Below are 26,001 nucleotides of genomic sequence, written 5' to 3' on the forward strand. Positions count from 1 at the left end.
ACTCAGAAAACAGAGATCAGATGTGTGGTTACCAAGAGGCAGGGGTGGGGGAGGGGGAACTGTCAGTTCATAAGATAAATAAGACAAGACAGTTCATAACAAACTGTCAGTTATAAGATAAATAAGTACTAGGGACGTGGTGTACGTGATAGATACAACTAACACAGCTCCATTTTATGTATGACAGAGCAAATCATAAGAGTTCTCAACACAAGGAAGAAATTATTTGTATTTCTTTCATTTTGTATTTACACGGGATGATGGATGTTCACTAAACTTCCTGTGATCATCATTTCATGATGTATATAAGTTGAATCATTACACTATACACCTTAAACTTACACAGTACTTTATGTCAAGTAGATCTCAATAAACTTGGAATAAAAATTAGCATCTTTTACATAAATATAATTATCATATCTATAGCATCACCAACTCAATGGATATGAGTTTGAGCAAGCTCCAGGAGGTGGTGAAGGACAGGGAAGCCTAGCATGCTGCAGTCCATGGGGTCGCAAAGAGTTGGACATAACTAAGCAACTGAACAACAACAACAATAAAATTATAAATAACTCAGTAACTCTCAGACCATAACCTAATTTTCCCAGTTGTCTTAAAAATCCCCTTTACAGTTGGTTTGTTGGAATCAGGGTGCAAACAAGTTCGTACATGGCTCTTAGTTATGTCGGTTGAGTTTCCTTTAATCCACAAGAGACGCACACCCACACACACACTCGTACTCACACTCACCCCTTCTCCCTTTGATTTTCCCCTGTGATCCGCAGAAACCACATAGCGATTCTGTCAAATGTCCCAAATCTCAAATACGTCCATTCGTGCCCCTCGTGTCATGAATTTGTTCCTCTTTCAGCCATATTTTCTATAATTGAAGGCTTATCTAGAAGTTAAATTGGTTAGATTCAGTTTCCTGTTTTTCGTCACGAATATTTCACAGATGAACTGTATTTCCTAAAGCATTACGTCAGGAGGTGCCCAAAGTCTGGTGGCCCCACGTACAGTGAATTCAGAGAGTGACCATTCCCCATGCCCATGGTTCATGAGGAGTAAAGATGGCATTTAAAGCCATGCAAGCTGACCTCAATGTCCAGACTCTGGTCATGACAGCACTGCCTCCACACTGAGCTTATGAAGGGGTAGAGACACCTGCATTAAGGGTCAGTGAGCCTTGGCATCTGTGCTTCGCACCTAATACTGTTCAACATATAAACACTTAGGGAACTCTCTGGACCAAGATTCCTGTCTGCACAATGGTTACAAAAACAACTCATCTTGGAACAATGAACGCACAGTCATTCATTGTTGAACTATAAACTATGAAGAACTGATTCAGTTAAGAGTCCACTTAAAGTTAAATTGAGCTTTAATGTGCAAAATCAATTTTTAGTTCAGTTCAGTTGCTCAGTCCTGTCCGACTCTTTGAGACCCCATGAACTGCAGCATGCCAAAAATTTATTTAAATCAATTTTATGTCTCTGTTATTGATATTCTATGCTAAATCTCTTTGAATATAGATGTGGAAACTTCAGGGAAATTATTTTGCTTTCCTTGAGATCAAAATGGAAGTAGGAATAAAGTTCTCACTAAAATTATTTTGTCTCTAAGGATAATATAGAAAATATTCCAGAATTTATAGGATTCCCAGTGTGGCTTCAAGATCATGCTCAACCAGTCCCACATCTACAGGAAGCCTACCCTGCAGAAAGCTGGGCACATTTGAGGAAGAAAAAATTTCTCTGTCATAAAAGCAAACTCCAGATGTGCACAGCAGGTTGAGAAATTGTGAGTTAAAAGTTCGAATATTTTGGAGTCAGTTATCTTTAGAAAAACACTTAGATGGAAGGCCTTAACTGTAACTTCTCGTAACAGAATTAAGCTGAGCCAAACAGAAACCCAAGTATCTGACAGTGGATCTAAGTCTGCATTATTTCCTTTATTTCTTTCCCAACTTCTGCTTATCCAGTATAAAATGAGCAGCTATAAAATAAATCTTAAAAGTAAAATAAAATAAAGGTTAGTTTTTCAGGGTCCTCAGGATGGAACACAGAAATGTGTGGGCTGGTTCTGGCCTGAGTACAATTGAGAAATGGGTTTACTAATCCCTAAATCTTACTTTTGTCTGCCCGTATAATCTTGCTTTATTAATAGATGTTGTCTTAACCTGGGTTATATCAGAGGCAGAATCCAAGCCAAGGATTTGTGTGTATGTTATTTATTAAGGATATTCTCTCAGGAGAAACATGTAAGAGAGTGGGGAAAACAAACTGCCCACAATCTCGCAAAACTAGGAAGATAAAAACTGGAATTCATGACTATTGCATAAACATCCCCAGATCTAATTAGAACCTTTCAAGGATTATACCCTAAAAGTAAAATTGAATTTAAATGGATGAGGCCTTTATAAACACTGAAATCCAACCTCAAATCAACTAATGATGGAAAGCAATGTACCCCATTTTAACTATTTGGCAAAAACTGGGGGGAAAAAAACCTTTGACAAAGATATCATCTCTCAAGCAGCTATAATTCTTCATATATAATGTCTGACAATTAATCAAAATTTTAATGCATGCCAACAGACAAACTGAAGAGAAACAAATAGATAATAGAAACAGGCCAACAGATGACCCAGATATGAGTTATCAGACATGGGTTCTAAAATAAAAATAGAGTAGCAGACATCTGTTCTGCTCCATCCACTCTTGAATCCTGCATTCCAAAGAAATACTTTAAACACTTTCAACTCTTCTAATATTGACTTCCACTTTCTCACATGAGATACTCATGTTGCTATCTCTGAATTCACACATTTCAGTTATTATTGATCGACCTCCTATTATAATTGATATGACTGTAGCTCTCTTTGCACTTTCCTGTCTTGCAAATCTCTCTCACATATCTCATTCTTTCCCCTCCTCTTATAGAATACAGTTACAACCAATATGTAGTTAAGCCAACATTCATGGTTCATTTTATTAAGGTTATATGAATACTGAATTCTACTGAGCCAATTACTGTACAATAGTTCCTTTCATGTACAAGTTACAGCTTTCCAGCAGTTAATAATTGGCTCATTTTTACCTAAGATTGATCCTGATAGGTAGTGAAAGTGAAAGTCACTCAGTCGTGTCCAACTCTGCAACCCCATGGACAGTCCGTGGAATTCTCCAGGCCAGAATACTGGAGTGGGTAGTCTTTCCCTTCTCCAGGTGATCTTCCCAACCCAGGGATCAAACCCAGGTCTTCCGCATTGCAGGTGGATTCTTTACCAGCTGAGCCATAAGGGAAGCTCTCTGATAGGTAAGAACTATACAAAAAAGATCTTAATGGCCCAGATAACCATGATGGTGTGGTCACTCACCTACAGCCAGACATCTTGGAGTGCAAAATCAAATGGGCCTTAGGAAGCATCACTATGAACAAAGCTAGTGGAGGTGATGGAAGTTCAGCTGAGCTATTTCAAATCCTAAAAGATGATGCTGTGAAAATGCTGAACTCAATATGCCAGCAAATTTGGAAAACTCAGCAAAGGTCACAGGAGTGAAAAACATAAGTTTTCATTTCAATCCCAAAGAAGGGCAATGCAAAGAATGGTGAAACTACAGCACAATTGCACTCATTTCACATGCTAGAAAAGCAATGCTCAAAATTCTCCAAGAGAGGCTTCAACAGTATGTGAACAGAGAACTTCCAGATGTTCAAGTTGGATTTAGAAAAGGCAGAGGAGCCAGAGATCAAATTGCCAGCATTCGTTGGATCATAGAAAAAGTGTGAGAATGCCAGAAGAACATCTACTTCTGCTTCATTGACTATGTTAAATGAAGTCTTTGACTATGTGGATCACAGCAAACTGTGGGAAATTCTTAGAGATGGGAATACCAGGCTACTGTACCTGCCTCCTGCAAAACCTGTATGCAGGTTAAGAAGCAACAGTTAGAACCAGATATGGAGCAATGGACTGGTTCCAAATTGGGAAAGGAGTATGTTGAGACTGTATATTGTCACCGTACTTATTTAATTTATATGCAGAGTACATCATGATAAATCCCAGACTGATTGAAGCACAAGCTGGAATCAAGACTGCCGGGAGAAATACCAATAAACTCAGAGATGCAGATGACACCACTTTTATGGCAGAAAGCAAAGGGGAGCTAAAGAGCATCTGATGAAGGTGAAAGAGGAGAGTGAAAAAGCTGGTTTAAAATTCAACATTCAAAAAACTAAGATCATGGCATTCGGTCCCATCACTTCATGGCAAATAGATGGGGAAACAATGGAAACAGTGATAGACTTTATTTTGGGGGGCTCCAAAATCACTGCAGATGGTGACTGCAGCCATGCAATTAAAAGATACTTGCTCCTTGGAAGAAAAGCTATGACAAACCTAGACAGTATATTAAAAAGCAGAGACAAGAGGGAGGTGGGAGGGGGGATCGGGATGGGGAATACATGCAAATCCATGGCTGATTCATGTCAATGTATGGCAAAAACCACTACAATATTGTAAAGTAATTAGCCTCCAACTAATAAAAATAAATGGGAAAAAAAAAATAAAATAAATAAAAAGCAGACACATTACTTTCCGACAAAGGTCCAATCTAGTCAAAGCTATGGTTTTTCCAGTAGTCATGTATGGATGTGAGAGCTGGACCATAAAGAAAGCTGAGCACCAAAGAATGGATGCTTTTGAGCTGTGGTGTTGGAGAAGACTTTCCCTTGGACTGCAAGGAGATCAAACCAGTCAATTTTAAAGGAAATCAACCCTGAATATTCATTGAAGGGACTGATGCTGAAGCTGAAGCTCCAATACTTTCGCCACCTGATATGAAGAACTGATTCACTGGAAAAGACCCTGATGCTGGGAAAGATTGGGGGCGGGAGGAGAAGGTGACGACAGAGGATGAGACGGTTGGACGGCATCACTGATTCGTTGGACATGAGCTTGAGCAAGCGCTGGGAGACAAAGAGCACTGAAGCCTGGCGTCCTAAGTCCGTGGAGTCGCAAAGAGTCAGTCAAGACCGAGCAGCTAAACAGCCGCAACAAATCACTGATTCTCCCTTAAGCTCCCCAGTTTTTTAAAACCTCTATCAATACTATTTTCAACATAGTTAAGATGCATATGGTTAACCATCAGGTCCATTTTATTTGCTCTAGAAACTTCCCGTCTAAAGTCTTCCATATCCCCCTGTTCAAACTGTACTGACTGATTTCTGAGACTACTGATAGCTATCATCTCAAAACCTCATAAATTACAAAACTAGAAAATCCTTCCTTTACCTCTTATACTGATCCCCGCATTTCCCGGATCCACGTCTTGGTCTACTCCCTTGTTTTGGCATACCTCCTAAGAAACTCCACATTAGAAAGAAAGTGCCTAAGAGCCTGCATGTTCTGTGTGCCTCTCAGCCTGGGTCCTTCATGACAGCACCTGCTGCCAGCCAGGCAGGCCAAACACTCTGGTCCTATCTGTCCACATGGGCACTTGGCAGAGTTCCCACTGGACAGGCCGATGACCAGTGTACACCTTTGCTGCAGGGACCTCCCCCTAGAGTCATCGCATCTGTTTCGTGTTTATTCACCTCAGAGGAGTCACCGTCAGCTCCCCCGGTATCACACAGGATTCTAGTTTTATCTTGGGCTACTTGAGTAATCACAGCCCAGCTTCCCTCTCCGAATAATGAAACCGAACACCTCCCTACCTCAGGGCAATGGACCACATCCTCAGATGAATGCTCCCTGTTTCCGGTAGACTGACAGGTTACCCAGACTTCATGTACTGACGTTCCAGATGGGGTGGAATTATCCAGCTGCCTAGAACATCTGCAGTGACTGAGATCTGGGACAAAGTTTGAGCCTTTCAAACACTGTGCTGGAGACAGACATCTGTACAACTGTCTTTGGAGATAATCACTTACTAGCTGGGCAACCTAGGACAAATTACTTAACCTCGCTGAACCTAGATTTCCTATCTGTAAAACATGAATAATAATAGTGCCTACCTCACAGGGGTTTTATGAGGACTAAGTAAGCTCTTATTTTATTTGATGCCTGGATTTTACCTGTGACATTTTTTCATGGCCACAAATGCCTTCCCCTGTTTCCTGTCAAGAGGTGAAGTACATGTCTTCTCCCTTTGAGTCTGAGTGGACTCGTGACCACTTTGACCACAGAGTGCAATGGAAGTGCTCTCTGTGGCTAGGTCAGGAAAGGCCATAAAGGTTCTGCCTGGCTCTCTTGGGACCCTGGCTCTTGGAGAAGTCAGCCCCCATCTAGGGAGTCTGACTGATGTGGCTCAGCATGATGGCGCCTCCACAGAAAGATGCTTCAGGGAATCAGCCCCGCGAGGCTCCCAGCAGCCAGCCAGCAGACGGTCCATCACGTGAGGGAGCCCACGTGGCCACCCAGCCTAGGAAAGCCTTCAGACGACAAGCATCTGACTGCAACCCACGCAGAAGCCATCCCACTGACCCCTTCCAGATTCCTGACCCACAGGCAGGGGTGAAGTGAAACCGTTTATGGGCTGACGTCTTATGCAGTTTACAACACAGCAACAGCCACCTGGACTGCGAGCAGCAGGCAATGGCAGTGAGCGCTAATACTGATGCCGCTCTCGGTCCCTAAAGCGCTGGAACCGGCCTCCTGCTCTCCACAGTGTGGAGGCCCTGGGGTGTCCCGGATCCACCCTCGGGCTGCACTGAAGAGTTCCGCCTCTTCAGAGCCTGGTTTCTTTCAATTCTCTGCTAGACTGCCTGTCTAACTTCTAGATCAAGAAAGTCTGAATAAACTTTAGATAAACACTTAAAATTATTTCCTGGAAGCTCAGCAAACCGAACATGTGAATCCTCCCAGGCTGCACAGTTGAAAACAAGTTATATAATTTCTGTTTCTCGGGCGGAAAGGGCTGTGTGAGACGCAGAACACTGGGACTGCTGCCTGTCGTCTGGAATCACATTTTGAATAAATAGACGAAGTGCACAGAAACGTGAATAATGAAACGGTAGGAATAGAAATTAAAGAGCAATGGGAATGACAGGCACTATTTCTGTCTCTCACTGAGAATTCCTAACGACTTAGCTTAGGTGTTTATTTCTTGAGGAGTGTGTTATTTTTAAGGCCGTTGACTATGATTCCTCCATGACACCTATTATTTCCAAATGCCTGCAATGTACTTCTCATACCTCAACACCACTGCAGGGTCAAGGTCCACACCAAATGTGCCTGCTTTCCCTTCAGCTATTTTAAATGTTCCATCAGCTATCTCAGTTATTTCTGGAATTCCTTCTTTGATGAGGAAGTTATTTTCTTTAAGAACTCTAATTTTTTAAGCTTGACTTTTTTTCTTCCTTGCTGCTTTCTTCACTACCAACACTTTTCAGTCCTTCCATTTAGGATGGCATCATCTGGGATGGCATTACAATCTTCATGAAGATGGATAATAAATAGATATCAGACCTGAACTGTACAAATACCATATTCGTGGCCATGTCCTATCCTCCTGCTCCACACGCTCAGGATGTCTTGTGGCACATTTAAGGAAAACTTGCTAATGTGTAAGATTTGCTAACGTAAGATCTGAAATCTTTATGGCAATCACTATTCTTTTAAAAATTCAAGGAAATATTTGGAAAATTCGACTGTTGGTGCTGTGTGTCCTGGTATCTACACTTGACTGAACAGAACAGAGAGTCTTAACCACTGAGCCACCGGCGAAGTCCCTTTTGACACTCTTTGGAACCCCAAAGAGGGCAGTGAACGGCGCAGGCCATGAGCTACCTCTGGAGTGGGCTCCAGATCCCAGGTGGTCTCCAGAACCAGAAGTCTCTGCCCGTGGCAGTTTGATCCACCTGCTGTTCAAATCGCACTCAGGTTAACTTTCTGCTGAGACCCGTGCCAGCCCACCAACCAAGGGCTTCGAAAGCTCTGAAATGGCTGCTGGCAGAGCTGCCAAGAGCACGCATCAGAACCGTTTCTTGAGCGCAGGGCCCGGGCACTCCTGCCAGCCGATGGAGCACCGCACCCCCGGGGGGCAGGCAGGTCTGTGGGCGCCCCCCACGGGGCCTCCCCACAGTGGAGGGCTCTTAGGTGACTTAAAGACTGTCTGCCCACACGGGGAGACAAACCTCACCCTAAATCCCTCTTTAAAGAACAGGCATCTGGCCTAGCTTTTAAACCGCTGGAGATCCCTGACAAATCTTCACTCTGCTTTTATTTACGTATGAACTCACCAATAGGAAGTTTTCAAAAGAAAACTTCTACTTCATCTATCATCAGACTTGGCTGACTCTTTGTGATGCTGGGAGATTCTAGATTTAGATTTAGAGATTCTTGAAAAAGTGCAAATTCCTGGATTTTGCCTGAAAAATGGAAGAAGAGACACCGGGCATTTTCCCAGTGATCTGATGGCCAGCCAGCTTCAATAGTCTCAGCCCAATTGCACCCACACCCTCCATAAAACACCAAGAGGAAGGAGCTCTGAGCAAGCAGACAAGGCCTGAGTCTCAGTACTGGGCTTCACACCTAGAAACTTCCCAGGCCTGGACAGGACTCAACAGATTCTCCTTCTTCCACTTGTTCAGCTAACAAACAAACACCTTTTAAGGATCTAGTGTGAATGAACTATAAAACAGCAGGGAACAGAGGAACATGACTTCTTCCCTGCCATCAAGAAACTCAGAATCTACTTATTCATTCACCAAATATTTACTGAGCACCAGATTTGTGCTGGGCACCATTCCAGACACTGGCAATACAGGACCTAACAGACATAGTTCTGGTCCCCGTGGGATTTGGTATTCAGCACAATCTACATTCCTTTTGTAGGAAGGCTTCCCAAGTGGCGCTAGTGGTAAAGAACCTGTCTGCCAATGCAGGAGACTTAAGAGACATAGGTTCAATCCCTGGGTCAGGAAGATCCCCTGGAGGAGGGCATGGCAACCCACTCCAGTATTCTTGCCTGGAGAAGCCCACGGCTGGAGGCTTCCAGTCCACAGCATCGCAAAGAGTGAGACACGACTGAGCGACTTAGCAGAAGCATGCAGACAGGTAACACATGAGCGGGACTCTGACAACTGCATGAGGCAGTTCATTCAGAAGCAATGCAGCATCTGCATGAAGCTGACATAGAGTGCCTCCTTAAATTCTGCAGCCTCCACATTCACTTGCCTCACCCTAGGCCCAGCCATGAGGTTGGGAGGTGTCCTACATGGGATCATGGCAGGTGCAAAGGCAAGAAGACGCTGGAGATTACTCAGAATCTAGGGTGGCCTGACCACAGAACACAGCAGACAGGGAAATGGTTGAGAGTCTGCTCTAGATGAGGGGAGAGTCCAACTGCAGCCGACAGACAGTTGTGAAGTTCTCTGCACATCAAACATCTCTTCTCTATCTGTATGACAATCAGATTATCCATTTTACTTTTTAGAAAGATCACCCTGACAGCAAAATAAAAATGAACACTGGGGGGGTGGGGGGTGGGGGTGGGGATGTTTGGACCAAGAAATAAAGCAGCTATTATAGTCGTGCCAGAAAAACGAAATAAACATTTGAATCGAAGCAACAACCTAAATGAAAAGAAAGACTTGGTGCCCAAAGCTATAGGGAAGTAGATAAGAGCGGAGAATTTTAGGGCCGCTCACATAGAGTCTAACTCTACCTTTCGGTGGAAATACACAAAGAGAATAAAGTAACCTTGCCTGATTCATTCTCAGTCCTGCCTAAAATTTTTTACATTTTTAAAAATTCACTTCCACAGACCAGCTCTCACACAGGTTTGTGGTCCAAATCCACACTAATTGTGTGACAGATCCACACACACATACACTCACACACGTATCTCAAGTATGGAATTTAATTTAAAATTTAGCCCTGGATTAGCACTATGCCAAGGTAAGTGGCAGAAGTAAACACAAGCCCTCACTGGAGTAACACCATCATCACAAGCCTCAAAAAATTCCCACAGATAAAGCTCCAGGGAAAACGGACGGCTCACCACGTAAAAGTACAGAACACAGAGAGACAGCACGCCGTGAGCGACAGCCAGGACAAACAACAGAGCACACAGTCTGTCCAAAACAGACTTCAGACACCGCACCTCTGCAGTACAAAACGGAAAATGCTCTCCATGTTTCAGGAAAACAGCGACTCTGAAAAACATGCACCAGGATGCGTTCCAGAGAGACAGACAGAAATGTAAAATAGAGGTGTGAAAGCACAGACAATATGAAAGGGTCCAACTCAGGCCCCGTTTAAGGAGGAAATAACAGAAGCATTAAAGTGGAGGCACCAGTCAAGGAAACCATGACTGGGAATTCACAGAAGTGGTAAAAGACAGCAGTCCTCACACCACTGGGTTTTTTAGAAATTCTCACTAAGACAAACCAGTGAAGCTTCCAAACACCAAAGAAAAAAGAAGATCATTAAAACGGAGGAAAAAAATATCATCTACATAGGAGTGGCAATTATAGTTCAACTCAAAAAAGCAAAAGTGAAAGCTGAAAGACAATGAAACAATATATTTACTGTGCATAAAGAAAATAAATGTCATCCTATGTTTTTATGCCCAAATAAATTTCTTTCAAGAACAAGAACAATATAAAAAAGAATGAAAGTCAGCTTCTTGAAGGAATTCAGGTCAAAAACTGGATGAGTTTACCCCAAAGAGAATTTTGTTAAAGAAAATTCTAAAGGAAGTACTTCAGGCCTAAGGGAACATATCTCTGATCAAAGATCTGAGACTCAAAGATAGTGGTCAAAGATGTCAGTAAACATGTGAGGAAATCTAGACGAGTGTGAACTGTTTAAAACAAAAATAATAGTGGATAACGAGAGAGAAGGCAGGACAGAACTAAACTGGGAGACTGGGACTGACATGACACACTACTATATATAAAATAGATAACAAAGAACTAATGTGTAGCACAAGGAATTGTACTCAGTACTCTGTAGTGACTTATATGAGAACAGAATCTCAAAGAGAGTGCATGTGTGTATAACGGATTCACTTTGCTGTACACATTAAACTAACACAGCATTGTAAATCAACCATACTCCAATTAAAAAAAAAAAGTTTTTAAAGTAATTTGTTCCAAATGAAAGAACAAAATAAAACCCTAGGAGAAAATCCTAACGAAGTGGATGTAAGTAATATACCTGATAAAGAGTTCAAAGCAACAGTACTAAAAATGCTTTCCAAACTTAGCAGAAGAATGGAGCAACACAGTGTGAACTTCAACAAAGCATTAGGGAAAAAAAAAAAAAAAGAACCAGTCAGAACTGAAGAATACAATAACTGAAATGAAAAATATACTCCCAAAGAGCCAAAGCAATCTTGATAAAGGACAAAGCTAGAGGTATCAAGCCCCCTGACTTCAGACTATACTACAAAGCTACAGTAATCAAAACAGCATGAAAATGCCACATAGACACATAGATCAATGACATGGAACAGAGAACCCAGAAATAAAGCCACACTTAATAAAGTCAGTTAATCTACAAGGGGGCAAGACTATACAATGAAGGAAAGACAGCCTGTTCAATAAGTGCTACTGGGAAAACTGGATGGCTACATGCAAAAGAATGAAACTGGACTACTTTCCCATACCGCATATAAAAATAAATTCAAAAGGGATTAAAGACTTAACTGTAAGAGCTAAAACAATAAAACTTTTAAAAGAAAATATAGGCAGTATGCTCCTTGATTCAGTTTAGCAATATTTTTTGGACTTGTCTCCTCAGGCAAGGGAAACAAAAACAAAAATAAATGGGACTTCATCAAACTAAAAAGCTTTTATACAGCAAAGGAAACTATCAGCAAAATGAAAAGGCAACCTACTGAATGGAAGAACATTTACAAACAATATATTTCAATAAGGAGTTAATACTCAAAACATACAAGAACTCAGACAATTCAGCATCAAAAAAAAAACTTGATTAAAAAATGGATAGAGGATTTGAATAGACATTTTTCTAAAGACAACATACATGAAAAGATGCTCAACATCGCTAATCATCAGGGAAATGCAAATCAAAACCACAGTTTTGATCAAGAGGCTTACAAGTCTACTACTTGATCTTATGCTGTCTTCTAGGCCTCCTGATTTAGTCTGTCCACACTCAAGGCTTACTCTAGGGCAGACTTTGAATTACAAGTCAGTCATCTACCCTCAGTAGGAATAAAGTATCACACTGAGAGATCTGAAGTATCAGTGGCAAGCTGTTGTTTGTTTTTAATTGCAACAACTGGAAGATTCTGTGAAAGACCAGACAATGTTGTGAAATCCTTAAGCCTATTAGAGTGTCTCACAATCTATTTCTACCAAGGTACAAGTTTGTTAAGAATGCGAAATCAATAGAATCATTTCTTCCCAAGAAAGCATGATTGCACACCAGCTACAGATTCATGAAGTTAATCTAATTTATGAAATGCTATTCCATAAGCTCAATATTAAGACATTGTTTATTTGGACTAATAAAAATTCCAATGAATAAATCAAAATTTTAAAAACCACAATAAGACATCACCTCACACCTGTCAAAACGGCTGTCATCAAAAAGACTACAGATAACAAGTGCTGGTGAGGACGTGGAAGAAAGGAGGCCCTCATACATTGTTAGTGGGAATGTAGATTTGTGCAGCTACTCTGGAAAACAATATTGAAATTCCTCAAAAAATTAAAAACAAAGCCACAATACACTCCAGCAATTCCACTTTGGGGTATTTACTCAAAGAAAATGAAAACACTAATTGGAAAAGATATATGCACCTTAATGCTCATTGTGGCATTATTTACAATAGTCAAGATATAGAGGTGTCCATCAACAGATAAGTGGACAAAGAAGACATGATATATATATATATATATATATATATGTTCATCAGCAGATGAATGGATAAAGAAAATATGGTATATATGTTATGTTCATCAACAGATAAATGAATTAAAAAGATATATATATATATATGTTCATCAATAAATGAATAAGGAAGATATGATACGTAATATTACTCACATATATACATACCTAATGTATATAATGAATATTAATCAACTACAGAAAAAAAAGAATGAAGTCTTGCCATTTGTGACAAAGATGAACCTAGAAGGTATTACGCTAAGTGAAATAAGTCAGACATAGAAAGAAAAATACAGTGTTTTCACTTATACATGGATTCTAGAAAACAAAACAAATACAACAAAACAGAAGCAGACTCATAGATCCAGTGGACTAGTAGTTGTCAAGGGAGGTGGTTGAGGGGATGGGCCAAACAGTTGAGGGGATTAAGAGGTGAAAACCGCCATTTATTTATAAAATCAATGTGTCAGGAGGATACACCGTGCGGCACAGAGAGAATACTCAGTAACGCTGTGATAACTTTGTTCAGCACGCAATAATGAAAATACCAAATCACTGTGCTGCATACCTTGCACTGATAGAATACTGTAGTCAACGTTACTTCAGTTTAAAAAAAGAACAATCTACTCCCTTCGTAAACTATATGCCCATTTCAGAGGCAGAAGAGCCCCTTACGATGCCTTCCAGGGTCCCTCCCAGCAGCCTCCTCAGGCCCAGCTCAGAGCGACAGAGTCAGCCGCAGAGAAGAGTGGCCCGCGTGAGCCACCCTCCTGAAAGACAAGCCCACCCTGTCCCCAGCCTCCCCACCTCCTCTCCCCTAGACCCTTGCGGGCAGATATTATCCATAAACGCAGCCGCACACTCAACACTCCCGCCCCCAGCAGTGACGCCAGTTGTCCATAAGGGGTCATCCATGGACTCTGAGATGTTGACATTAGATAGAATGTTGGAAGTCACCTGAAAATGGAGGGAACTCATCCAATTTAATTCAACAGTTACTCTTTCTGTGCCAACTGTGTACCTAGATTCTGATCCTTACAGTTGTGCCTTTTTAAACACACATTAAAACATTGGAAAAAATTGCAGAGAAACAGAAGATAAAGCTAATCCTAATGACTTCCATCACATATTGAGTGCTGACTCTGTGCCCGACTTCATATGACAAACTTGTGTTAGTTGCTCAGTCATGTCAGACTCTTTGCAACCCCATGGAGCCCACCAGCCCACCATGGGATTCTCCAGGCGTGAATACTGGAGTGTGTTGCCATTCCCTTCTCCAGGGGTTCTTCCTGACCCAGGGATCAAACCCAGGTCTCCTGCACTGCAGGCAGATTCTTTACCATCTGAGCCACCAGGGAAGTCCATGACTTCATTGACTTTCATTAATTCTAATCCTTAAAACAAAGCTTCAAGGTTGCCAATGATACTGCAGATGAGTAAACTCCGGCCCAAGGAGGTTAAGTAAACCTCTCAGATCACACAGCAAGTAAGTAGCAGAATCAGTATCTGGACCCAAGCCTGTTAATCCCACAGTTCCATATATGCCACTAGACTTTGGAGCTCACAGTAAAATATGAAAACTATCGTTGCAGGCTGGAAACTCTTCGTGAAGGCACACTCAGTGCTGCCCAGATTCCCAAGGCCCAAGAGATCCTGCCTCACCCCTGAATGCTGCCTGACTTGTGGAAAGCCCATTAAGCCTAATGTTTCTAATGTAGAATCTGCTAGAGATTCTAGCATGACGGAATCTGAGGTCAATACTAAGATAATGGGTCCAAAATACAATCTTATACAAAAGAACATTAATGCTATCCCTCCACTAATAAAAGGCTTTGCTCTAAAGACAAAATACTGCAAATATTTTCCTCCCAATCCCTACAGGTATCTTATTCAATTGTAAAAAAGTGCTTCAGACAAAGTTTAAAACAACAAAAATCAGCCCCTTAGGCATCAAATGTCCAAACAATACTCACTTTACATTTTCTTGATTCATAATACATCATTCAACCCCTTCAACTTCTAGGAAATAAAACTCAAGAATTACTATAAAAACATTAAAAATTTTAAGTAGACAAACTTACTTAAGGTTCAAAATGTGTTTTTCTTCTATCCCTTGTCTAACTCATATTGAAATCAACTTCCTCTCCTCTCCTTTGTCTCCTTTTATTAAATCACCATCTCTCCTAAACTGATTCAGTTTCTTCCAAGTATATATTTCAGCAGCTTTTTAGAACATCATTCTGGCTTGAAGTAACAAGCTGGAAATACAATGCATTCCCTAGCAGCTTAATGCAGATGGATGAAACTGTGCAATAATTAAGCCGAGATCAGGGGTTTCCCCTCATAATCAGCACAGAGCCGGGACAAAGCAGGCACCCACTAACGATAGCAGGATTAACCTGCGCACCCTTACCGTGGGCAGGGGTCTTACTAATTTGGTTCCTGGCAGATGCACACTTGAGTCTTGAAAGACAGGGCAGGGGTGGAGGCTGGGGATGGAGAAAGGAGGGGAGAGACAACCTGAGTGTCACCCACTGTGGACACACAGGAATTCCCTCGCTCGTCTATACCAGTGGGGCAGCGGGCGGCCGGGAGAGCTGGAGAAGAAGAGGATCCTCTTTCCCGTTTCTGACAGCTGAAGCAGAGTATTGCTTTGAAAGCGCTTCCCCAGCGGCTCAGGGGTGAAGAATCCACCTGGCAAGGCAGGAAGTCTGTGTTCCGTCCCTGGGTCGGGAAGGTCCCCTGGAGAAGGAAATGTCAGCCCACTCCAGTATTCTTGCCTGGGAAACCCCATGGCCAGAGGAGCCAGGTGGGCTGCATGGGGTCACAAAAAGCTGGACATGACTCAGCGACTAAACAACGAGCTGCTTTGAACCTGAGGCACTCCTACTCTTCATGAGGCTAGCTGACAGCACAGCACCTGCCAAGGCGAGCAGGTGGAAACAGCGCTTCCCGCCTGTCGTCGCGCTGAGCCACTCTGCAGCGGGATAACGACTCGGCCTCGCCGCATCCCCAGAGAGAGGCCAGGCCCACCAGGCGGGGGCGCCGCCTGCCAGGCAGCGGGTGACACGGTGTGTGCCGTGGCCCCTCCGGGCAGTCTTGTGAAGCCCACCAGCGCCTTCTTAGAAGTATGTGTTTAAACGCTTAAAACAAAGGAAGCCAGCTGTACTGCATCACAGCCCTAAGCACGGACTCCATGGAACGTCTGCGGATCCCTGGTAGAGTTCCGGCTGGTTCCACGGGAAGCAGCTGCGGGAACTAGAGAGGCCGCGTGCTGCAGAGCCACCCGCCCCGCAGGCTGGCGCTGGGGGCTGCGTGTGCGTGAGAGCCGCGAGCCGCCAAGCTGGGCGCGGCCAGGCGGCACCCCGCGGGCGCTGCACGCCCAGGGGCCAAAGACCGCGGCGGGAGAGGGGCTTGCCCCAGGCGGCATTTGCGAGCCCCCTCCCCCGGCTGCTCCACCGGCACCGGCTGGGTCACGCCAGGCTCCAGAGAAGCAGGACTAGAGACGGGCTGGCACGGTTCACTCCACGAAGGAACACGGAAGGGAGGCACCGGGTCCCCGTTTCGGCAGCAACAACCCAAGCCTGCTCACCGCGGTTCCAAGCAGGACTCCGTCGGGAACTGAGAAGGCGACCCCAGGGGCCCTTACGGAACTCCAGGGCAGGGCGTCTCCAGGCAGGCTCCCAGCAGGAAACCGGCACCTTTCAGGTGGGACGGCCGGGCAGACTCTCACGCGGGCACTGTTTACAAAGATGGAGGTAGGCTTCAGGCAAACCAAGACAGGCGACGGAGCCTCGATTAGCTGGGGACACCTGCCTTCACCACCCCCAAAGGGGTGAGAAAGACCTGCGAATGGAATCCGGAGAGAAGAACTGAAGAAATACCCTGAGTGCTTGTCCCTCCATCGGGAAATCTCCCTGACGCTTCCCATCGGCTGAACCCCATCAAAGCCCCCAGTCCAGAAAGTTCATGACTATCAGCCTCTCAGGGCAGAGCAAGGAGATGACGGGTGAAGAGTCAATCTAGAAAGGCAAACAGGAGACTTTTCACAGGGGTGGGGGCTGGGGAGGGGTGCTCCAAGCCACGTGATTCATAAAATAACTTTGACCCCAAGGTAAAACATGGATCAGAATATCAACAGGAGGACCTCGCTGGTGGTCCTGTGGTTAAGAGTACACCTGCCAACGCAGGGGACACGGGTTCGATCTCTGATCTGGCAACCAAGCCTGTGCACTACAACTACGGAAGTCCACGTGCCCCAGAGCCCGACCTCGGCAACAGAAGCCCCTCTCACCACAAGGAGAGAAAACCTGAGCACAGCAACAAAGACCCAGCACAGCCAAAAAATAAATAATTTTTTAAAAATCAACAGGAAATACCACTTATATTCTTGTTTCCGATAATGAAACTATGTCTGGAGGAAAAGTGACTTGTTAAAGCTTTATTTTAAAATAAAAAATGTGTGTTAGTTGCTCAGTCACATCTGACTCTTTGCAACCCCATGGACTGTAGCCCACCAGGCTCTTCTGTCCATGCAATTCTCCAGACAAGAATACTGGAGTGGGTAGCCATTCCCTTCTCCGGGGGATCTTCTCAACCCAGGAATGGAACCTGGGTCTCCTGCATTGCAGGTGAATTCAAAAAATAATAATAATTAACAAAAATTAGATTCGGACTCCCGTCTGCTTGACAACAGGGCCCACACTCTTTGCCACCCTAATTACTGCCTCTAACAGTTATATTTTTAAAATGGGACTTTCAGACTGCAAAAGGACTTGGCTATAACCCATTTCCATCTCACTGCTCCAAACATTCTTTTTTGCTAAAACGACAACATATGGACATTTTCATGTAAAACTCTCCATGACAGAAGTATAAACCCTTGTATGAGGACAAGCAGTGCAGAAAGGGTCTATGTTTGGAAACAGTCCCCCAAAATAAGAAATAAATTAACGTTTGAGAGGGGAGAGTCACTTGTCTCAGCCTGGGCAAAACTTCAGTTTCCAGAAATCCAGGAAGATTAAAATGAGGCCTCAGAAGCAGCCAACATTACTGATTGCATGAAAGCTTAGACAGCAAGGCTGATTAGGCAAGATTCCATTCTGCAGATTTTACATTCGGTGGGCAATGGGAGGGTTCTTGTCTTCCCTTAGCAACTTTTTTGAAAATGCATTTGGTAGCTACTTGACACCAAAGAGAAAGCCTAGCTCAGAAAACATAACACTCTCAGTGTGTTTCAATAGATTAACCACAGTTTATTCTGTTCTTAAGTATCTCCTGTTCTCACAAACAGCATAGGCTAATTTATGCCCAATTCCTTTTCACACTCACAGCAATATCTCCATGCATTTCTACATTTCCATATGCATACATTACAAGGCAAGCTTGGAGCTTTTTAAATTCTGCCACAGGGAGGATTGTAAGTAGAAAGGTATTTAGCAGGCCACTAGGAGGAAATGGCAACCCACTTCAGTATTGCTGCCTGGAGAACTCCATGGACAGAGGAGCCTGGTGGGCTAAAGCCCATGGGGTCGAAAAGAGCTGGACACAACTGAGTGACTAACACTATGTCAGTATGTCACATTTGGTTTATCCATTCATCCATCAGTGGACACTTAGACTGTTTCCATGGCCTGAAAGTGAAGTCAAAGTGTTAGTCGCTCAGTTGTGTTCAACTCTTTGCAACCCCGTGGACTGTAGCCCGCCAGGCTTCTCCATCCATGGGATTCTCCAGGCAAGAACACTGGAGTGGGTTGCCATTCCTTCTCCAGGGGGTCTTCCCAACCCAGGGGTCGAACCCGGGTCTCCTGCATTGCAGGCGGATTCTTTGCTGTCTGAGCCCCAAGGAAGCCCCTTTCCCTGGCTTGGCTATTGTGAGTGTCAGGGGCCTGGCGGCTGTGCCAGCCTTCGGTAGAGCAGGGCACTGGGGACCTCAGTGGCCTCCACAACGTGGCTGATTCTGGGGGCCCCAGCTCTTCTTCCCTGTTCCCAGCCATCTCTACATGTCTCAGCTTTGCTCTGAATAGGATGAAACTACAGTGGGTCCTCCATAAGGTGATCCAAAACGCTGGGAAGCTAGTAGCTCATCTTGCCTCCCTTTCTGGGTCAGGGAAACTCTTTCTGGGTGGGGAGCTCCCTCTCGGAGCTGAGCAGAGGGGAATGGAGTGATGCAGGCAGACTGAAACTACTCTTCCTTTCCTTTTTAGGCTGTTTTTCTCAGGTTTTTTGCTCCACTGTGTTGCTGAAGTTTCTTAAGTGGACTCCTCATCTCTTCTAGAGCTATTTCTGTTGGTGGACAGCTGTCTAACTATTAACCTTTGTTGGAGGACAGAGGATGGGGTCCCCCTTGGCCATCCTCATGATGTCCTGAGTTGCCTTCTTTAATCATGTTCACAGGCTTGTTTCACACCTTTCAACAGCTGTCATAAACTAAAGGCTCTAGAATTTTTTGTGTGTGTGAATTACTACCAAACTGGGTTTGCTTCATTCCATGCTGGTTGTAATTGTGCTTTTAAAGCTAAATTCCAGGGCCTACATTTATTTCTATTACCCTCAAACTGCAAAATGATCTTAACAGGTCTGAATTCTGGTATGAAATTAACAATCAAAATTTCCTGTCATGCTGTCATGCTAGCTCTCAACTCCAGGTTGTTATTTTTATCCCAAGTCATTTTTCTTAAAGATGAATATCTCAGGAAAAGATGGAAAGAAGATGCCATCCGATCACAGAAGGAAACCCCACACAATTCATGACGCCAGAGGGCTTCTGTCAAGGTAGGAGGGGCCCAGGAGGGCAGCTTGGAGGTGACCAAGAAAAAGGTGAGCAAACTTGGGATCTGGAGGGGGCAACAGACCAGAAGCCTGGTGGGCTTAACAGGTAAGGCAGCCAGATGGGTCACCAGACACCATCTGTGCCAAGCAGACTGAAACAGAGGGATGCGCACTTGAACGAAAGGGACCACAGAGAGCCTGGGGGAGCTGCGGAGACCCAGCAGTGACATGGACTCTCACCATCAGGTAACTGGGTACCAGCACCACATCTTAACTCTTCTTGTATGACATAATAAGGCAGGAAATCTCCAATATCCAGATGAGTACAGAAACAATAATGTTCTAATATTTTTAGGAAGTGAGCAGCAGGAACAAGAGGTGCTAAATTCAACAAACAGCAGTAACACCTAAGGAAACAGAGTTAATGGAATAAACAGAAACATTAAAAGAAGTACTGGGAAAAGAATCAGCTAGTGATCATGGAAAAACAAAAACAAACAGCACAGTGGATACAGCTGAGGAGTAATTAATAAACCAAGAAATTCTCTCAGAATGCTGCCCAAATTTTCCAAGAGATCAAAAATATGAAATGACAATCACAGAGCTATTTCTGCTACATTCTACTGTTAAGAAATGAATCACAGGTTAGCGACCGAGCCCAGAGTGGAGAGGAGGGAACCACACAGGACTAGGAGGGATGGCCCCTGGGGAGCATCTTCGAGACATCCACCCTTCCACAGCCCCCATTCCTCTGTGTGTACCTCTATCATCACCTTCCATGTGAGGTTATAATCTGTTTACAATATGGCAGACTTAAATAACATATCCATCAGACTTAAACTAAAGGTGAACAAAAAAAAGAATTTTGTAGCCAACAATCTGTGTGCCAATACACATGACACACTTATAAAAACTATGTGTATCGGGCCACAAAGAAAGCCTCAAACACTCCGAAAAGCAAAAATCATCCAGATCATATTGTAACGTAATCTAAAAATTCATAAAACAAAACAATGGACAGTCCCTCCTCCCCCTCCAGCCAAGAACCTACCCCAGAAAAATGCAAACTCTTAAAAAAACACCCAGGTGAAAGAAAAAACAGAAATTATAAACCTAAATAGAACAATAACCACAAGATAATCCAACATTCCCTCCCTAAAACTGCATCAAGTCCATAGGATGTTATAAGTGGGTTCTGTCAAACTTTAAAGGTTATGATTTCCATGTTATGTAACCAAGTTCAAATCACAGATAAAAGTGAAACAATTTTTAACTGATACTATGAAGTAAACATAAGCGATATCAAAACCAGAAAAAGAATATACAAAGAGAAAGACCACAGGCCAATCTCATGTATGAACATACATGTAGAATGTGTGTGTACCAGAACATTTAAATAATATTTAATTAATCAAACATTTAGAAAAAATATGACTGATTCCAGGAATTCAATTTTAGATCACATTTTTAAAATCTATTATACACTGAGTTATATTGAGAAATCAGAGGAAAAAACACATATAAGCATTTCAATAGATGACAGGAAAGTAGGAGAAAAAAATTTAGTACATATTTCTTAAAAAAAAAAAAACTCAACAACACAGAATGGAAAAAAATAACCCCAAATCAAAGCAAAGATTATACTTAATGGTGAAAATTAGAACCCTTGGCACTCAGATCAGGTTCAACTCAAGGATGCCTACTATCACTGCTATTATTAAAAATCACACTGGAAGGAACTTCCCTGGTGGTCCAGCAGTGAAGAATCCACACCTGCCAATTTCAATCCCTGATCTGGGAAGATTCCACATGACTCACAGCAACTAAGCCTTTGTGCCACAATGACTGAGCCCCCACACCTAGAGCCCATGCTCCACAACAAGAGAAGCAACAAAGACCCAGCAGAGCCAAAAAATAAATTCATTTAATTAAAAAAATTTTTTAACAAGGTAGCTACAAGATACAAAAACCCATAGCTTTACTATTAACTAATAACAACCAGTTGGGGAAAAAAAAAAAAGAAATATCCCATTTACACTAGCAATTAAAACTATTACCACTATAAATAAAAAATATATAATACCTACATAGAGAAACCTATAAAATTTACTGAATTTACTATTTAAAAGTAGTCCTCAATATAGCTCTCCAAAACAATTTACAAACACAAAGAAATCCCAATTAAAATCCCCAAACGATATTCACAGAGAAGGACACACTGATTTTAAAATTTGTAAGAAAGTGTCCAAGATAAGATAATTTTGAAAAAGAGCACTGGAAGAAGATTTGCCATACTAATTGTCAAATGTATCCTGCGAAAAGGAGTATTTTCTGCCATATGAAATAACAAGCATGTCACAGCCATCGGGGATTCCAGCCCTCCAAATGTGAATTTCTGAGCCCAGGAAGAACAATGCCTGCTATTTGTCAGTCATCCAGTTGCAGTCACTCCCTATGGTGAGCAAGGAACCAAGGATGTGAATAATCAAATTGCCGGATGCTGGCCCCAGACAGATGGGGTGCATATGAAAGGAATGAATCAGTGAGCCCAGACTCCTGCATCTTCCCATACATAGAAAACTGCTAAATTCTTAACTTGAGACATCTGGTTTTCCTTAATCAACAATAATGATGTTGATGTTCAGACTACCTGTCCCTTGCTGCAAGCTTTTATATAACCTGACTCCTCCCTCTGCCTCCTCAGAACAGTTTTCTCAGGGTCACTTGAGATGCTGTCTCCCAGACTTAAAGTCCTAAAACTTCCCATCAGATAAAGTATTAACTCTCAACTCAGAGGCTGTGACTCCTTTTTAACTTGACAATACTATAAAGCTTTTGGTGAATTTTTTTTTAAATGGGGCATTGGAACAGATAGACAAAAAGAGAAAAACCCTAAGTATACCTACAAGCATGACAGGAATTTAGTATATGATTTAATGTTGTACATAAAATCATTGGCAAAAAGATCAAGTATGCAATAAATAGTTCTGAGAACAATTGACTGTCAGTTTGGAAGAAAATAATTAGACTTTCTACTACTCACAAAAATAAATTCCATGTGAATTGAAGATTTAAAGTTTAAAAAAAAATCTAGAATGTGTTTATAACCTTGAGTTCAAAAAGACTCTTTTAAATAAAATTTTTAGGTAAGTACTAAAATTGGAATGCTAAGTAAAATAAGTCAGACAGAGAAAGTCTAATATCATACAATCTCACTTACATGTGGAATTTTAAAAACAAAACAAATGATACAAGAGGGGGAAAAAAAGCTCACAGATACAGAGAACAGAGTGGCTGCCGGAGCAGAGGTGGAGGGCATGGTGGGGCGGGGAGCGGGGCGCGGGGTGGGGCCCACAGGCAGTGAAAAGGTACAAACTTCCGGTTATAAAATAACTAAGTCATAGGGATATAACATGCGTGCATGTGTGGTAAGTCGCTTCAGTCGTGTCCAACTCTTTGTGACCCCATGAATTGCAGCCCGCCAGGTTCCTCTGTAGATGGGATTCTCCAGGCCAGAATACTGGAGTGGGTTGCCATGCCCTCCTCCAGGGGATCTTCCTGACCCAGGGATCAAAACTGTGTCTCTTATGTCTCCTGCATTGGCAGACAGGTTGTTTTCCACTAGCACCACCTGGGAAGGCCAGAAATATAATGTAAAGCATGGTAACTATAGTCAATAATACTGTATTGCATATCTGAATGTTGTTAAAAGTGTAGATCTTAAAAACCCTCATCAGAAGAAAAACAATTTTTGAAACTGTATGCAATATGTGTAACTCTATGGCTGATTCATATCAATGTATGACAAAACCAACTGAAAAAGAAAAAAAAAAAAGAAAAGAAAAGAAAAAAATAATAAAAGAAAAAAAAAAAGAAACTGTATGTGATGACAGATGTTAATTAGACTAAGTGTGGTGATCATTTCACAATATATACAAATGCTGATCCATTACAGTGTGCACATAAAGCTGCTACATGTCAGTTGTACCTCAATAATAACCTGGGAAGCAAAATGTTAATCAATCTGACAACAAAAATTTTTAATTTCTATACCACAAAAGCACCATAATTGAGTTTAAAAAGAGATAGACTACAGAAACTATAATGTTTATAACAAATGAGAAATATCCATTTGTTATACTAATGACTTCTACATATAAATAACACCAACAACCTAATAGGAAAACAACAAATGAGTCAATGATTTGTAGAAGCAGAAAAACAAATGAGCAGTAAACACATGAAGAGGCTTTGAATCTCGCTGATAATCAGTAAAATGCAAATTAGATAACAGAAAGTCATTTGAGGCCCATTTGATTAGTAAAATTGGAAAAAATTTATAACATCTAATGTCAAAGATGAGGCAAAACTCACCGCTCTAGTGAAATTATTAGATTTTGGTGAGATTACTTAGAAGGATGTGCTAACATCTGAGATGTGCTCTTGTTACAGCAATTCCGTTGCTCAGTCCCCAGACCACAGGAGCACTGGCCAGTGTCCACAGGACCGGGGATGAGCCGGCTCCTCAGAGCACTATCTGCGATGCAGGAAACACTGGACATTACCTCCCACGCACCACCTCCCCTAAAGGAAGTAATACAGGGAAACAGTTTGGTAGGGAAGGAAGGGAGGCAGAGAGGGAGGGACGGGTATTTTTGGTCGTCTTTTTTTTTTAATAGGAGTTTGTTCTAATAGTTGTTTTTCGGTCTCTCAGTCATGTCCAACTCTTTCGACTCCATGGATAGCAGCATGCCAGGCTTCCCAGTCCTTCAAGAGCAAAAAGCAATTTTCAGAACGTATATAAAGAGTGATATCATGTTTGTAAAAGCAAAAACTATACATTTCTATATGTCCATCTATTATGTAAATATTTTTTTTAAAAGCTGTGGGAAAAAAAAACACTATATAATGGAATTTTATTCAGCCTTGAGAAAGAAGGAAATCCTGTCACTTTTTACAATATGAATGCACCCTGAGGGCATTATGCCACACAGAGAAAGACAAGTACTGCAGGTTATCACTGGTTTGTGGAATCTTAAAAAAAAAAGAAAAAAAAAAAACTGCCAGGGGCTGGGGGATGGAGTGTATAGGGAGAGGTCAGTCAGAGGGCACAAACTTTCAGCTATGAGATGAATAAGGTCTGAGAATCTAAAGTGGAAATGGCAGCTATAACTGATAACTAAAATTTTCTAAGAACTTAAATGTTCTCACATACAAAAAAAAAAAAAAAGATTTTGGAAAACAATAACTTTCTCACCCTGTTCAAAGTTATTTGATGTTGGGTTGATGTACCACCTAAAATTATCTCCCCACACCACCAGTGGAACATGTCCTTAAGTAAAAAAAATTTTAGGTAAAATAGATGATAATAGACAATAGATAGATACACAGATGATAGATACAGATAAATATGGGCTTCCCAGGTGGTGCTAGTTAAAGAACCTGCATGCCCACGCAAGAGACGTAAGAGACCTAGGCTTGATCCCTGGGAATACATTACATTGAGAATATATTCTTCCATAGCTTGTGTAATTAAGAAAAAAATTTTAAAGAAAAACTAACAAGTGAAAATATTCTAAGGAAAAGGCTAGAGTTCTATGACACACTATCAGAAACCTTCCTATAAACAGTCCAGAAACATTTTCCATATCATGAGATCTGCTTTGAGCCAGGTCTCCACCATGTTTCCAGTCTTCATACTTTCTCAGGAAGGTTCTGGAATCACTGGCAGGTAGAGGATTCTGGAATCCAGGTGGGGAGAAAGCCTTTTATTACGTGCCAGGCACTGTTCAAGGAACTTTTCATACATTATTGACTCTATCGGCACAGCAGGCCTAAGCAAAAGTCGCTCAGTCATGTCCGACTCTTTGCAACCCCATGGACAGAATACTGGAGTGGGTAGCCCTTCTCTTCGGCAGGGGATCTTCCCAACCCAGGGATCGAACCCAGGTCTCCCATATTGCAGGCAGACTCTTTACCAGCTGAGCCACCAGGGAAGCCGAACAGGCCTAAAGGCATTATTTTTTACATTTCACACGTGAGAAAAATGAAACCCAGCAAGGTGAAGTAACTTGGTCACAAGCACAGTTTTTAAGTGGCCCACCAGGATTATCAAATTTGGCTCTCTGATTTCCAAAGCCTGTTCCGCTCCTCCCATAACAGGTAACTTCTTGCTCTACCACTGAGAACAAAGATCCTCAGTTAAACTGCCCTCAGGCCGAAGGAGGGAATCTGGTAGACAGAACCAAAGGCAGGACAATGTGCCTCCAGGGGCCTCTCAAGGAAGGACTTGCCACCGGCCACGAGGGTGCCTAGAGCTGCAGCAGAGGGCCCGGAGAGGGAAACGATCAGAGGAGCCT

At 42.4% G+C, this 26,001-nt stretch overlaps 1 long non-coding RNA gene across 1 annotated transcript in view; it reads right to left on the minus strand.

Annotated features, from left to right (window-relative positions):
- The window catches only part of LOC136176876 (uncharacterized), a 72,938-nt gene extending 48,754 nt beyond the window's left edge, over positions 1 to 24,184 (minus strand). The window contains exon 1 of the long non-coding RNA XR_010664640.1: positions 24,017 to 24,184. This is a non-coding gene — a long non-coding RNA (uncharacterized lncRNA). The remainder of the gene's footprint in view (positions 1 to 24,016) is intronic.
- Between the last annotated feature and the right edge of the window lie 1,817 nt (positions 24,185 to 26,001).

This window comes from Muntiacus reevesi, chromosome 10, assembly GCF_963930625.1.
Source record: "Muntiacus reevesi chromosome 10, mMunRee1.1, whole genome shotgun sequence".
Lineage (NCBI taxonomy): Eukaryota > Metazoa > Chordata > Mammalia > Artiodactyla > Cervidae > Muntiacus > Muntiacus reevesi.